Here is a 16449-nt window from a genome sequence, read left to right as displayed (position 1 = left end):
CTAAAGCAGATAAGTCCTATGATGTCCTCATCTCGCTTTATTTTCATTATGATTTTCCATCCACATAAACAGCACATGATGTACATACTTGACTCCTTGCCTGCAATCTCCTATATTTCAAACTCCAAATATTGCTGTTTTGGAAGTCTACTGAGATGGGCTTTCTACTCCACACTCTTTGAAATTGATCTGCTAGGAATAGCATCATATGTCAAACCACCTCATGCCATAAGCCTTAGAAGCATACTGAAGAGGCTTTTTGTGCTGATGATAGCCTGGTTACAGAGACTTACCAGCAGTCATGGCCTTGGCATGTTTCAGGACTCTGGTGACCACACACTTCTTACAAATTAAGTGGCATTCTCTACTAAGTTCTAAGTAACTGGATTTCAGGAATGATACCTTAGTATCTGGTACTTGTTTTCTCCTGACTTTCTAAAACTCTTTTACCTTCCTGAAATATCTGGTAATAAGCCTGCAACAAGTGAAAAGAAATTCAGGATTCAAGGGTAAGGGGCTTGTGTATGTTTCCCTAGGAGGGCAGTATTGTATTGGAAAGAAAACGTAAGAACTGGGAGGGATTTCCTGCACTCTGGCCTTATAATTGAACCACTTCCTGAAGGGGAATGGATGGTATTTCAAATCACACTGATAAATCTATGGATTAATAAAATGTGAGTCAGAACAGCACGAACTGAAAGCACTGCTGCCGGTCTCTTTGTCTCTCTTTGCACCTGGGGTGTTGACTTTTCCCAAGAACGTAACCAAGGAAAGAACTTTATCAAATGTTCTCATCTTGAAACTCTGCCTGTTAGTGTATTTCTGTTGCCGCTCATCTGTTAGTAATTTCCTGACCTGTAACTATTGCTATTACAATTGAAAATACTCTTGAAAGGCAGTTGTGTTTCTGCTGAGAATTCTTAGCACTGGCAGCTGCCTGCATAGTGAATTGCACGGACCAGGTGGTTCCAGCTGAGATCAGACCTGACCATTAACTCACCTATCTGCAAACTGAGCATTTCTGGGACTCCCCGGTTAGGGCAATCTTCTCTTTTCTCACTTTTTACAAGGCTCAGCTTTCTTCTGTTAGGTTCGCACACATTTCATAATTACGTTGTCTTGTGGGACCTTTACAGCAGACGAAAAAGCATCTTTATTAAATCAGAAGTGTGGGAGCAGAGAGAATTGTTGGTGCTTTCCGATTAAAAAAATAAGCTAAGCAAGCAGTCAAATGCGGTATAGAATATTTTAGAGACTGACAGCTTCTCTCATTAAAACGGATTTTGGGATAATTTCTTTTGCTGACATGGAATCTACCGAATGGCAGGTCTGAGTATTTGAGCTCAGACGACCCAGCGCTTCTCCACTCTTGGAAAATGAAGTAGATTACAAGTTCACATTTTTAGCAACTGATGATTATTTCTGTTTGCTCATCCTGCTTCACTATTTTTTCTCCTTTGCAGAAGCAGGGATAGAATCTGAGGAGTGATGAGGCTGAGGAAGGTTGAGCGTTGTTTTGGAAACAGGGCCGTGAGGACGATGGGGCCCAGGCAAGGGTGGAGGGACAGCGACATTCCACTAAACCAGGGCTTCACAGAAAGTTGGTACAAGCACACCTCGTTTCATTGTGCTTTGCAGATGCTGCAGTTTTACAAATGGAAGGTTTGCGGTGACCCTGCCTTGAGCAAGTTTATTGGTGCTATTTTTCCAACAGCATTTTCTCACGTCATGTCTCTGTCACATTGTTGCTGAAACCCGGCCTCCCTACACTGGCACCGAATTAAATCTCAGAGACAAGAGTTTGGGGTGAGGCAGAAGAGAATAGCTTTTATTTTTGCTTTGCTAGGCAAAGGGGGCCACAGTGGGCTCATGCCCTCAAGACTGTATTCCATCTCGGAGGAGGTACCGAGGAGTGTTATAGTAATGGTTCAAGGAGCAGGGTTGCTGATCATGATCAGGGTCCTTACAGGGCTTGCATTCTTTTCCACCCAGAGATCATCTGAAGACCATCAAGGCTGGCGTCAGGCGGTCTCTTTACGGGCTTCTGTGATTCTCGAGGTTATCAAACTGTGACCTTCTCTGGAATGAAGAAGGCTTACAAAGAACAGAGTGCAAAGTGGAGTGCTGAAAAGAGAAGAATACCAGGTACAATGATAGGGCTAAGCAAAAAGAAAAACAAGTCATCTGTGCAAAGCAAATCAGAATGAGTTAAAACAGATTGGAGTGTGATGAAGGCTGTGTGCTCGTGGTCATCAAGTAGTTAATTTCTTCAATTTGGTGGGGAGTTTCCACCTCTGTAAAACAACTCGGGAAATGTGCATCAGATACTGTTATCCGGGTACTTCAGAGAGGCGCTAAAGCAGAGGATATGGGGGGAGGGCCTGTCCTGGGAAGGCCCCACAGGGTCCTGCTCAGTTACAACACGTTGGTAATTCTCTCAATATTCCAAATGTTTTCATGATTCTCATATTTGTTATGGTATCTGTGATCATTGATCTTTGATGTTACCACACAACCCACCAAAGCCTCAGAGGATGGTTGGCATCTTTAGCAAGAAGGTATTTTTAAATTAAGGTATGAACATGATTTCTTTTCGACATAATGCTATTACACATTTTCATGCACTGGGAGATCAACACAATTCGTGTGACTTGCTTTATTGCGATATTGGCTTCATTGTGGTGTCTGGAACCCAGCCTGCAGTATCTCCCAGGTCTTCCTGGACCCTGAAATCTGGTGGAATGGTGAAAAGGGAAATGGATATGAAAATAAGAACCGCCTTTAAAAGGGGCCTTTGACGGTCTTTGTTGCTGCTGATTATATAAATGACACCTTGGCTCAGTTGCGGGAGCTGATGGATTTTGTTGTTACCAAACGTGAGCTTGGATCTGAATTGGGGCATGGGGGCTGGAGATGGTGGATCCAGCTGCTTTATGCGCAAGAAAAAGCATTTCTGGGGGCATCAGAGAGAGAGTGGAGGTGAGTGGAGATGGAACGGGCAGTGCGACAGTAAACCAGCGCGTGGGCGGGCCCTAATGGAAGAGAAGTGTCAGTGGGGGGCGTTCAGTGGGTGTATCACAACTGCTGGCATTTCTCCAGCGTTCACTCTCTCCGCCCCTCTGACCTTCATTAAACTCGGCTCTGTGGGAGGGGGGAGGAGTGGTGGTGGTCACTTTTGAGTCGCTGTGGCTTAAAGGTTCATATTCATAGGATGAGAAGAAGACTCATAGTAGCAACTGGCTGAGCAGACAAGTCACCCCTCCCATCTGTCCTCTTAAGGGCCCATTTATCTTTACAAAACTCTATTTGTTTGCCCAGAAGTGCCCTTCTCCCTTTCCACTCCCCCATGAAGGCGGTATATAAGCCCTAAACCCTACCCTTCGAGGGATATTGTTCTGTGAATCCCCGATCTCTTCTCTTGCTCTTCTGACTTTTGTCGGTTCCGAGGCCCATCCCTCCATCACTGACCCTAAGAGAGTCGAGGTTTCCGTCCCTGCGGAGCCATCACTAAGCAAGCTGCCTCAAGTTGTGTAAGTGCCAGACTTGCCTGCTGCTGTGTGGAGTGGGAATTCAGGCCGGGGCTGTGGAGGAAAACAATGTCCCTTCTCCCCGACACCCGCACTTCACTGTAGGGCCCCCTGTGACTCAGCGCATGAAACCGCCCCCCTTTGTCACTGTGGCTGAGATTCTGATCTGTTAAGGATTCTACTGTGCTTCAAAAACAACACACAGAATTCACATTCTCAGTTCCCCTTCAAATACTTGAGCTGTTAAAAGCCAACCTCCAACTGAGTAAATGTTAAAGATCTTAGTGGCTTTATTCAGTGATGCATGAGTCAGGCAGCATCCCATCAGCAGAGAGAAAGGAGCCCAAGGAGCTGTGCAAATGGAAGATGCTACAGGCGGGGGAGCAGAACGCGGCAGTGACACCAGTAAGGAGGGCGGGCTGTGTCAGGGTCCCTGACCTCTGGGGCCGGCGGGGGCTATGTGGCCCATGGACTCGCTCGTGTTGGCCTGGGGATGCCCGGCTGACTGGTGTAAGAGTCCACTTCTGGGAGAGCCAAAGCTGTAAGTAAGCTAAGCCTGAGTCTTGCTTTGGGTATGTGGGGCTTAGCATAAAAAACTCCATTTGGGGCCTGTTGTCTTGTTGCTAACAGTGTAACATTTCTTTGAGTAAATCTGTTTTATTTCTTCCAACTGCATAGTTTTTGATCTTCTGCCCTCAGTTGGATAGGTGAGGTGTCTTTCTGTATACTTTTTGGAAGCATGCTGACTATAAATAATAAATAGATGCACATGCCCTTGTTCACGTCTTGCACGTGTGACATCTTAAGTAACTCCTGTATGTTCTTTCTCTTCTAATTATCATCATACGATCATTTATTGAGCACCTACTACACCCCAGGCACCATTCTGCTCTGGTGCCAACATACAGTCACTCTGTCCAAGGGACATGTAGGAAGAGGTAAGAACTGGAGGATATTTGCAGTTGAATTCTTTTCTTATTTCTTGCTGTGGCAGCTACTGTCTGCTGACCATGAAGAGGGACTTAGATATTGTTGAATGACCGAAGGATTGTCCGTATAGTGGCCTCCATTCCTTTCTTACTGCCAATTGATTTTTCATCTATTCTCTTTGCCTAAAAATTTCTTGAACTCGTAATTAAAAAAAGGCAGAAGTCCTTAATATACTACTTACTCTAACATTTTATAAAAATGGTCAAACTTTCCACGTGACTCTTGTTACTGTCGTCTAGCTGTGCAGCTCTGCCCTTAAGGGATTGTAATTATTTGCTCTTGTGTTTCATCTTGTCCCTTAACCCTGAATTACTCTGGCACCTGGATCCGGGGTTTCTAAACTGGCAGTACAGTGAATTTACAGCAGCATTCCAGGGTATGTTAAATTTTTGAGGGAAACACAGTGACATTTGTCAGATGCTCTGTGCACTGTTGGCTTATTTGTGCTACATTCCTTTAGATGATGTCATCTTTGTGAGGCTGGGTTTTCTGCAGTTGCAGTTATAAAAACAAGCACCATGTGAAAATTAAGTGGAGCAGGAAATGGAGGTGTGGGATGGAAGGTTCGATTCCTAACGCTTGAGAAGTTGTTTGAAAAGTTCGGGAAGGTTTGAGAAGGAGTGTGGGGCCTGACAGGCTTGGGCACCCTATTAGTAAATAATTGTGCTCATTTAAAAATGAAATAAAGGTATTATTTTATTTCACTTTATTTATTTTTAAAACTGATAATTAGTGATGTTGAGCATCTTTTTATGTGCCTCTTGGTCATCTGTATGTCTTCTTTGGAAAAATGTCTATTTAGATATTCTGCCCATTTTTTGATTGGTTTGTTTGTTTTTTTTGATATTGAGCTGCATGAGCTGTAGGTATATTTTGGAGATTAATCCCTTGTTGGTTGCTTCGTTTGCAAATATTTTCTCCCATTCTGTGGGCTGTCTGTTCATTTTGTTTATGGTTTCCTTTGCTGTGCAAAAGGTTTAATTAGGTCCCATTTGTTTATTTTTGTTTTTATTTCCATTACTCTAGGAGGTGGGTCAAGAGAGATCTCACTGTGATTTATGTCAGAGCATTCTGCCTATGTTTTCCTCTAAGAGTTTGATAGTGTCTGGCCTTACATTTAGGTCTTCAATCCATTTTGAGTTTATTTTTGTGAATGGTGTTAGGAAGTGTTCTAATTTCATTCTTTTACATGTAGTGGTCCAATTTTCCCAGCACCGCTTATTGAAGAGGCTGTCTTTTCTCCACTGTGTAGTTTTGCCTCCTTTGTCATAGATTAGGTGACAATAGGTGTGTGGGTGTATCTCTGGGCTTTCTATTCTGTTCCATTGATCTATATTTCTATTTTTTGGTGCCAGTACCATACTGTCTTGATTACTGTAGCTTTGTAGTATAGCCTGAAATCAGGGGGTTTGATTCCTCGAGCTCCGTTTTTCTTTATCAAGATTGCTTTGGACTGTTGTAAGACATGACTATTTTATAGGTTGTTTGGACTTCAGTACTTAGTGAAGGGAACTGTTAGATGATCTTTGGCTTCAAGGCACCATGAAAAAAACAATGATGGAGGCACTGAGGAAATTTGGGAACCTTTGACCTTGACACTGACTTTGCATCCTCTCTGCCTGGCATAGATCTGATTCACAGTGAATCAGGTGCTTATAGAAATTTTCTTAACATAAATAACTTCATTTAGAAATTTCTCCCATGCATACATGTAGAGAGACTCACAGTATTAGACACAGGACACATATTTTGCAATGATTATAGTTTTATATAGGAGTAGAAAAGAAAATGTTTTTATACCATATTTTGACTCAATAATAATACAGTAAAACCAAAGTAATTGAAGGTCTTATAAGTGCATAACTGAGGTTGACAATATTAATTATATTAAAATTTAGAATAGAAATTCTCAGTTAATTAATGAAATTATTATATATTAACATATACATCAGAAAAAATTGAATACAATTTAACTATTGCTAACATTTCTAGAACAAAAGTGTCCATTTTTTAATGATTATCTTTATAATTTCCTATCCTAGAGTTGTAATGGTACCTATTGAATTCTTTCTTGCATTTAGTAAACCTGTGTCTTTTACTATATCTACTCTTCCAAAATTGATACCATTTTGCTTATTATTGGTGCAAGTGAATTCATTCACTTAGCCATTCAACAAACATTTATTGACTACCTGCCATTTGCAGACTCTGTGTTGGTACATATTGAAGGTCATGGGAAAAAATTAATAGCTTACTTGGGAACACTTTTCTTCAAAGATTCTCTAAGAAGTTACTGGTTTTAACTAAAACAAAGGCATTTAAGCTTTACTGGGGACTGCTGGGGAAACTCCATGAAGAGTTTTAATCATGAGATTTTGAATTATCATTGTTGGTGAAGGACAAGCCCTTTGCCTGCCAGAAGGAACCACAGAAATCCCTTCGTGTTCTAGGCCTTTCTATGAATTCCCTCGAATAACAATCTCCTTGTTTGAATTGATAATTTTCCTATTTTATCTGATGTTTTTTCTATTTTTAAAAGTTTTTCTTCTCCTATTATAGGCTCCTTTGATTTGCCAAACAAAAAAGCAAAGGACTCAGTGTGAGCTTTAGGAAGACTTGGGCTGCTTTCAAGGGTTTGATAACATCTCTGGGGTGATACTGTGGACCTGACTTCTTCTATATAGCATTTTGTAGAAATTTTCTTTCCTGTGTCCTAACCACATTTCTTGATAGTTTATTTTCTCTGTTTTGCAATCACCTTCAATAATAAGTCTCCTGTTGCATATGCTATTGTTTGAATACCAGCTGATAGCCTTGGTAATGAAAAACAGAAATCATATCTCACTGTTCAGTTTATGTTTCTATGGGAAAAGTGATTTGTTTATGCTTGGTTTGCATAAGTTAGCACTTGAAGGAATTGAATGAGTCCTCAACTATCAGCTTGAAAAATATATTTAAATCAAATTAAGTAGTGAAGTTTCCAGATACTAATGGCTTTAATTTTGTTAGAATATTTATAAATATATAATTATACTTGACAATAGAAATATAAGCAAGATTCAATTTCAACAAAAATTTTTATTATTTTGAATATTGTTTCCTTTCACTCGTATATAGGTAATCAGGGTGCTCTCTAGTAAGCTTTAATTTGCTAATTTTTCCTTAAAATTAAAAAAAACTTTTTTTCCTCTTGCTATTTTGGAAAATATAAATGAAAGCTGAAAGTGTGTAATATACCAAAAACTACATTCACTAAAAACTGATTCCCAAAAAACAATATATGAAAACATAATATGTAACATTATTCTTAAAATATATTTCATTCTCCGTGTAAACCTTGAACTAGCTTTGTATGAAAACATGTTGGAAAGTGAAAGCCTACTGAAATTCATAGATCATACATTATCCAAACAGAATTATTTTCCCACTGGCATTACTTTCTTTGTTTAAAAAAAATGCTTACATAAAATAATTTAAAAACTAGGCAGTTTTCTGGTTAGAAATATAAATGAAGGAAGCTAAACAAGTTTTCAATGATTCATAGATGACAAACAACTTCTCTAAGTTATTTAGACATTTTTCCCCACCTCTATTTCTTACCTCTAATTGACACATTAAATTGGTCAATTAATTTATGACAAAGGAGCCAAGGATGTATAAAGGGGAAAGGACAGTCTTTTTAATGGTGATGGGAAAACTGGACCTCTATCTTACACCATACACAAAAATTAACTCAAAATGGATTAACAACTTGAATGAAGACCTGAAACCATGAAACTCCTAGAAGAAAACATAGGCAGTAAGCTTCTTGCTATAAGTCTTGGTGATAATTTTTGTAGTCTGACACCAAGAGCAAAAGCAACAAAAGCAAAAATAAACAAGTGGGACTACATTAAACTAAAAAGCTTTTGCATAGCAAAGAAACCAACGGAATGAAATTGCCACATACTGAGTGGGAAAAAAAGTATTTGCAAACCATATATCTGATAAGGGGCTAATATCCAAAATATATGAAGAACTCATACAACTCAATAGCAAAGAAGCAAACAACCCAATTAAAAAATGGGCAGAAGATCTGAATAGACACTTTTCCATAGAAGACATACAGATGGCCAACAGGTACATGAAAAGATGCTCAAAATCATTAATCATCATGGACATGCAAATCAAAACCACAGTGAGATACCACCTCACACCTGTCAGAATGGCCATGATCAAAGAGACAAGAGGTAAATGTTGGTGAGGATGTGGAAAAAGGGCACCTTTATGCACTGTTGGTGGGAATATAAGTGGGTGCATGCAGCCTCAATGGAAAACGGTATGGAGGGTCCTCAAAAAATTAAAAATAGAGCTACCATATGATCCCGCTGTTCAACTCCTGGGTACTTATGGCAGTAATGGTAATCATGTGGGCCCTGTGATGGGCCTCAGGGGTCTTTGAACAGGCTAAAGTTATACCACCTTTCTTCACTCCCCTTCCTCCTGCATCCAAAACTCCCATCAAAACTGCCAACCTTATTCAGACACCTATCAGGGAAATATTGGGTTGGCCGGTAACATCTTACAGAAAAGCCCGAATGAACTTTTTGGCCAAGCCAATATTTTCTGTCCTGATGACTTAGCCTTTACGTGTGTAGGAATGATCAGTATTTAACAGCAAACGTAAAAAGTCCAACCTGGACTTCTCCACAAACCTCTAGACTCATACACTCCGTGTTTCTACTGAAATCTGTACTTGGATGTATAATTACCTCACTCTCAGCATGTCCAGGCTTAACCTCTGATCTACCCTCTCGTCCACCAGCAGCCATTTACTGCCTGCCTCATTTGAGGGGAGCTCTGTCCTACTCAGCATTCTGTCCGAAAAACCTTGGGGTACCTCTTCACCACCTCTTTCCCTCCCACCTACTTCTGGTCATCAGGCAGTCTTACTGTGTAAACTTTAATTTATCTCTGGAATCTGGTCCTTTCTTACTACTTGCAACAAGTACCATCTTGAGAAATTTTAAAATCATTCCTTGCCTGGACTATTGCATTAGATAATAAACATTCCAGTAGGGTCTTCTCCTTCAGCTTTCATCCGTCTGGGGCTATTCTCAACATGGACGTCAGAATAGTCCTTTTAAAATGTCAGTTCACTTCACTCAAAACCTGTAGGGCTCCCCATTTGACTTAGAGTAAAAGCTGATGTCTGGACCACACTCTGCAGTGCCCTCCATGATCAGGGTCTTTAACCCCTGTTCTGTTTGGTCAGGTCTCCCACGACTTTTCTCCTCCCTCCCAATTTGCAGCCAAATACTAGGTTCTTCTGTAACACACTAGGCTACTAGGTGTCCTCTGTCCTCGGGGCCTTCACTCTGGCTAGTTCCTCTGTCTGAACCCCTGCCCACACCCCTTCTCACCCCAGCATCCCCTTGGTTCACTCCCTCACCTCCTCCATCAAATCTGTGTCCAAGCCTCACCTCTCCACAAGGCTTACCTTGACCGTGGGACTGAAGACTGTGATCTGCCCCTTATCCCACCCCACCCACTCTTATAAATACTCCTTATTCCGTTCTGTTTCCCCCAAAGCACATATCATCTCTAATTCCATGTAATTTACTCATTATTTACCATATTTTTCTTATTTTCTCTCACTACCAGAAAGCTCCATGAAGGTGGAGTTTTTATTCATTGATGTTTTCCCAGGACCGAGTATAGTATCTCACACATAGACACTTGATAAATATTTGTTAAAAAATGGATAATGTATTAAGTCTTCCTGAGGTATTTACATGTTTAAAAACGTTGCTAATTTATCCACAGGAATTGGTCTCCGATAACAAAATTTCATGTCGGGTGGCAGGTTTCTGGGGCCATCCTGGGACCTTTCCATCACTCCTCATATTACACAGTTTGCATTTCTGAAACTTGTTCAATTAACATTTCTGAAACTTCAGAATTAAAATCTGGGTATATAAATATAAATGGAAGTAGATATATGCAAAACTGTTAATATGTTTAGAGACAGACAAACAAATTCAAATTATATTGTGAATATATATATACACACACACTCAGGAAATGTTTTAATAAATTATTTGGGGGTTATGTGATAATTAGTAAAAAGCTCTTAAAAGACACTTATAGCTTAGCAGTTGATACCTCAGGTTCTGGAGTCTCAGGTAAACGTTGGTTATTCTGTTTCCTGGTGTGTGACCTTGGGCAAGTAATTAGACCTCTCTCTGCATCTAAGAACTGTGCTTTCCTGCAGTTGGGTCTGCAGTGAGCTATGGAGAAAAAGCAACACAGTGGGCTGTATCCTTCTTACAATCTGCAGAATAATATGCCCAAATTTGTGTGTGGGTGTTTATATCTTTGGAATGTAAGTTCTTGGGTGAGCCAGTGAATTGTAGAGTAGGTGAGCCTTCAGTGATAACATTGTAAAGACATGATGGTAATAGTACATCTCATGGCATTATTGTAAGAAAGAACATAATCCGTGTAAAACACTTAGATCAGTACCTGCTACATAGTAAGTGCTCAGTCTCTTGAGGTCAAAAATAGAAAAAAGAAAAATAGAGCACATGAACATTAAGTTCTTTAGTCAAGCACTTTATTAAAATATATGCCAATTATTTTTGTTCTACTAACCTGTATTGCAGTATATGTATCATTTTATTCTCTGAAGATTTAAATCGATAGTATTTGCCAGGCAAAGAACAAAATGCAGTTCTGTTTCATTTCACTGACGCACATGTGCGTTTGTTATTTTCTTTATAACAAAGACAATATTTGTTGTTGAAAAGTTGCCTAGAAATGCATGATGAAGGCAGATCGAAAATATCAAGGAAACAAGTTACATTTTTCAGGGTGAAGCAGATCTTGGGAACAGCACACGCCAGCCCCACAGGACGTCCAATTAACCTGTTCCATGAAAAGTTCCCATTGTTGAAGGGCATGGAGGATCTTTCACACTTAAAAGTGTGTTTGTCTCTTTTCTTCACCCTCACACGTCCTTTCATGCTGCTGCAGTTTTTCAACTTCTCTGTATATCCTCCCCAAAAAGCAAAATCGAAGGCAAAAATAAATGAAGAAAAGAAACCCAGACACAACATTTAAGGTTCAAGAATAAACTGTACAAAGGAATTTAAGAATTCAAATGGGGTCTTAAATCACTTCCTCAAAGCATTGAAATTCCTATTTGAGGTCACCCTCTGTGTTAAATCACCCCAGAATTTTACTACAGTGAGTGACCATTGGGAAGTAGATGAAGAGAAATGGGGGGAGAAGATGCTATATTTTACTTCTTTCGATTGTGGTTTGTAATAGATGGTAGAGACTGATGCTGGGGGCAGGGTGGCGCATGGGGGCCTCTGAGTTGCTGGTCAGTTTCCAGTTTTTGGTCTATGTGGACATTACTTTGTTCTCTTTTGTAATCACTTGGTGCAGTTCGCCAAGCTCTGCGTAAATAATTTGTGTACTTTAAAAAATGTCTGAATCGGGCTTCCCTGGTGGCGCAGTGGTTGAGAGTCCGCCCGCCGATGCAGGCGACATGGGTTCGTGCCCCGGTCTGGGAGGATCCCACATGCCGCGGAGCGGCTGGGCCCGTGAGCCATGGCCGCTGAGCCTGCGCGTCTGGAGCCTGTGCTCCGCAACAGGAGAGGCCACAACAGTGAGAGGCCTGCGTACCGGAAAAAAAAAAAAAATGTCTGAATCAAAAGTTTATGTAAAACTTATTGTATAATATACAACAACAGGAGTGAACCTTGATGATATGATCTAAGTGAAATAAGCCAATCCTAGAAAGACAAATACTTCATGATTCCACTTTTATAAGAAACCTAAAATAGAGTCATAGAATCAAAAAGTGGCAGGGTGGTCGCTAGGCCCTGGGAGAAGGGTGGACATGGGGAAAGCTCTTGAGCTCTGCAACATTGTTACAGAGTCAACAACAATGTATTGTACACTTAACAAATTTGTGAAGAGAGTAGATCTCAGGTACGTGTACCTTCCACAATAAAAATTCATAATAAAAATAAAAGGAGCACCAGATGTATTAAAATGAGGGAGGGATGAAATTTATCTTGTGCCTTCCTTTAGTTGAATATAGCAGTTAGCTTATGAGAGCTATGGAAAAAAGAAACATAATGGGCTGTATACTGCTTTTTACCTAGTTATACAGAGTACCTATCTTTCTGTGTCAAGGTTTACCTTTTTGGCAAATACGTTCTTGTGTGAGCCAATGAATTGTGAGTAGGCGAGTCTTCAGTAATTATGTTTCAAAGGCACATTTCAAATGTATACTTCCTTTATTTGATCCTCTGTAAAAGTTGGGGCATTCCATTAAATCTTAACTCACTAGACATTATGCTGTAGGAAGTTAAGATATTGAAGTCTAGGTATATTCCTTTCTGTTGATTTAACAAAATAAGGCACAGACACGTGATATCCAGGACAGTAGGTGGTAAATACATTCACGATTATCTGTTTTTAAAATGTTAGTTATCTGACAAGCCATTTGCTCAGCACTGTGGGGAATCACTGTGGGGAACATCATGGCCAGTTTCTCTGTTGAGTGTCAGACTCCTCTGCCCTAGTGAAGGGCTGGTCAATTCCTGTGCTTTAAATTCCTGGTGGACAGTAGGTAGAGTCACGGTGTGATCTGGAGAAACCAAAACTTCTAAGTTTTAGATTCTATGAAATGGGCTTTACTACAAAGGCATCTGGAAATTCCTCTCTGTTTCTTTGTTCTTTCATTTTCCCATAACAGACCAAATAGAGTAGCAAAATGTTATTCTGGAATGAATAGCAGAGTGTATTGGGAAACATTTCCTGAGTAGATGAAGTCTAGGATGCTTCAAACAGAATAGATATAGCCTCAAAAGCCTAAATCAAAGTAAGACAGGAAAACACCCAGGTGGATTTTTCATAAAAATTAAACGGTTGTATTTGATATCTTGCTAATTTTCTGCCTTTTAAGTTGTTATCATGGTTATTAGTTAAAGTCCTAATTGTCCAAAAATATATGTTTAAAAATATTTTTTCTGAAAGGGAAAATGAGATTCAAGGATGCAGGGCTTATTAGTTCTACAGAGCATATCATCTAGACCATAGTCATTATAGCACTCTTTTCTCTTTTTCATGATTGAGGGCACTAACTGTATACCCTCTGGAGAAGAGAGAAGTATAATAAGCTCTAAAAACGGGTCTAATCCACTATGTCCAGAGCGAGGAAAGAGACAGGTCCCGGGGTGCTGCCTTGCATCTAGTTAGGGCTGGTCATGGAGTCAGCCATATGGGGAAGGTGTAAAATAGATTTCCAATTAATTCAACAGATGTTTGAGTGCCTTTAAGGGATCAAGGATAAATGAAGAAACTGTTATTTTTGCACAAGTAGCCAGTCAAGTGGGAGACACAGATGAACGGACCTATAATTGCAGCACAGTAAGGAGCTGTAATAGAAGCTCAAGGGCACTATTCAGAAAGGAAGGTCAGGGAGGCTCTGAGAAGAAGGTGGAGGAGCGCGTGGGCTTCAGTTTTGGAAGAGCAGGTTCCTGCTGGCTTGCTGACGACGGGAAAGGGTTCCCACAGTAGAATGGCTGGGAGCCCTCAAACAGCCTGACACCTCCAGGGAGCTGGTGCCCCGAGAAAATCCAGGGCCAGTCATAGTGGAGGGTGAAACAGATGAGTGGACAGCTGAGTGTTCCATAAAGTAAGGTGCCTCTCTGGATGGGCAGGGCTCGAAACAGTGCTTGAAATAGGGTCATTTGAGGTAAGCTTGATGTCTGAGTGCGTTGAAGGCAGGACTGAGAACCAGCCTTCCCAGTAAAAGCTTCTTAGGTGGCGTTCTCTAGGGAGTGGCTGCTGGTGGTATGGGTCCTGGTGTGTGTGTAGAGAAGCATCAGACACCCAGGTAGCAGCAGCCTGAGTCCTGCTGGAGAAGCCGGTATCGGCCTGTTTGATTTTTGCCTGAGTTTTAGAAGACCGTAGTCATTTCTGGGGAAATGGAAATTTTCAGTCTTTTTTTTTTTTTTTTTTTTTTTTGCTGTGGAGAGGATGTGATTTTAGCAGCAGCGAGAGAAACAATATACTCAATTATATGTCATCCTTTTTCATTATTTAATAATTATTATACATAATCATTAAATAGCAAAGTAACAAGAAACAAAAGCCCTGATTTCCGTGAAGGGGTGATCTCAGCTGTGATTCCATGAAGATGGCCAGATGTGTGGGGAGATGGTGAGCCTGGATGGGCTTTGCACCCTTGGCTGTCTCATCGCCTGATGCCTCACGACTCCCTGACGTAGTGTGACTCCAGAGCAGCTCCGCTCTGCACATCTAACTGTGACAGGTGAACAAGGTGGCCTGCTTCTCTTCTGAGCTCCACTGAAGTTTAGACAGGTTTCTTCCTGACTCTGGGCCCCTGACTTCTCTTTTCATAGACGATTTGCTTTAGAAAACTTTCAATTTTTCTGCTGTTTCAGATGTAAATACTTTAAAAAGCCTCTTGCCAATTTTATGATCCAGGAACGTCTTTCCCAAGGACCTGGAACCCATTCTTCTTCTTTTTTTTAAACATCTTTATTGGAGTATAATTGCTTTACAATGGTGTGTTAGTTTCTGCTGTATAACAAAGTGAATCAGCTATACGTATACATATGTCCGCATATCTCCTCCCTCTTGCATCTCCCTCCCACCCTCCCTATCCCACCCCTCTAGGTGGTCTCAAAGCACCGAACTGATCTCCCCGTGCTATGCGGCTGCTTCCCACTAGCTACCTATTTCACCTTTGGTAGTGTATATATGTCCATGCCACTCTCTCACTTCGTCCCAGCTTATCCTTGCCCCTCCCCGTGTCCTCAAGTCCATTCTCTACATCTGTGTCTTTATTCCTGTCCTGCCCCTAGGTGGAACCCGTTCTTCTGAACTGAGATCATCAGGGAAGATAGAGCTCCTAGCCCCCTGCCCCCTGCCCCGAGGCTCTGTGGGAGGGGAGGAGCCTAACTTCCACCAGGACCAGTTAGAGCACAGATGGCCTCATCACATGGTCCAGCCCAGCACCTCCTCCATGTCCTTCAGTACTTTTCTACTAGTTCACCCTGGCTTAAAAACTCCCCCACTTTTGGTTTCTGGGGAGTTGAGTTCAGTCTCTCTCCCTTATTGCAATCATCTTGAAAAAAGTCTGCCTTTCTTGTTTAACTTGTCCATTGCACTTATGTTTTGACGCAGGGTGGGCTTAGCATCTCACTGAAAGATGGCCGCCTAGAACTATGGCCAACAGAGGGTCCAGTGTCAGGTTCACGGTATCATGTATTCATGCTCCGTGACTGGAGATAGTGAAAACTTAGGGAGAAAGCATGCTTTCTCTCCTTGAGATCTACATGCACAGAGTGAATCTTTGAGTGGTATTCCAGTGGGCTGAAGTCTAGGCCAGAAGATCTTTAACAACCTAGAAAAATAAAAATGAGTTGGGGCAGAATGCTAAGCTGTGCAGACGGGAAGTGAATGTGGAACCTTGAGATGAGGATGGAGGGTGAAGGTGACGCTCCCTCCCTCTGCAGGTTGACGTCTCCTTCAGTTATCCTTTCCAGAGATAAGATGGACAGTTAGGTTATATATGCAACAAGTCACTTTTTATGATGTTGAGTTTTCTTTGGACGTTTTCCCCCAGCCTTCCAACTAGTGGAGACAATAAGATAGGGTGTTTCAATGGTTCTTAAATGCCAACTTTGCTTGCAAAAACAAAGTGGGTCAAAAATGCAAACTTAGCCTTCTGCTTTAATGCAAAGATGGGAAATAACATAAGCAATTATCTGACAAATGGCAGTTGTTTAAACTGCAGGATACTAAACTGGTATCTTAGCAGGGGTGTCATTATATATAGGCCATTAAAAGTTTGTTTTTTAAATTATTTTTATTGGCTTAGGTTTTAAAAAGGGAAAGATAAACT

This window comes from Mesoplodon mirus (assembly GCF_964341445.2).
Source record: "Mesoplodon mirus genome assembly, chromosome: 1".
Taxonomy (NCBI): Eukaryota; Metazoa; Chordata; class Mammalia; order Artiodactyla; family Ziphiidae; genus Mesoplodon; species Mesoplodon mirus.
The sequence above is the reverse complement of the archived record's forward strand: the minus strand, read 5'-3'. Positions refer to the sequence as shown.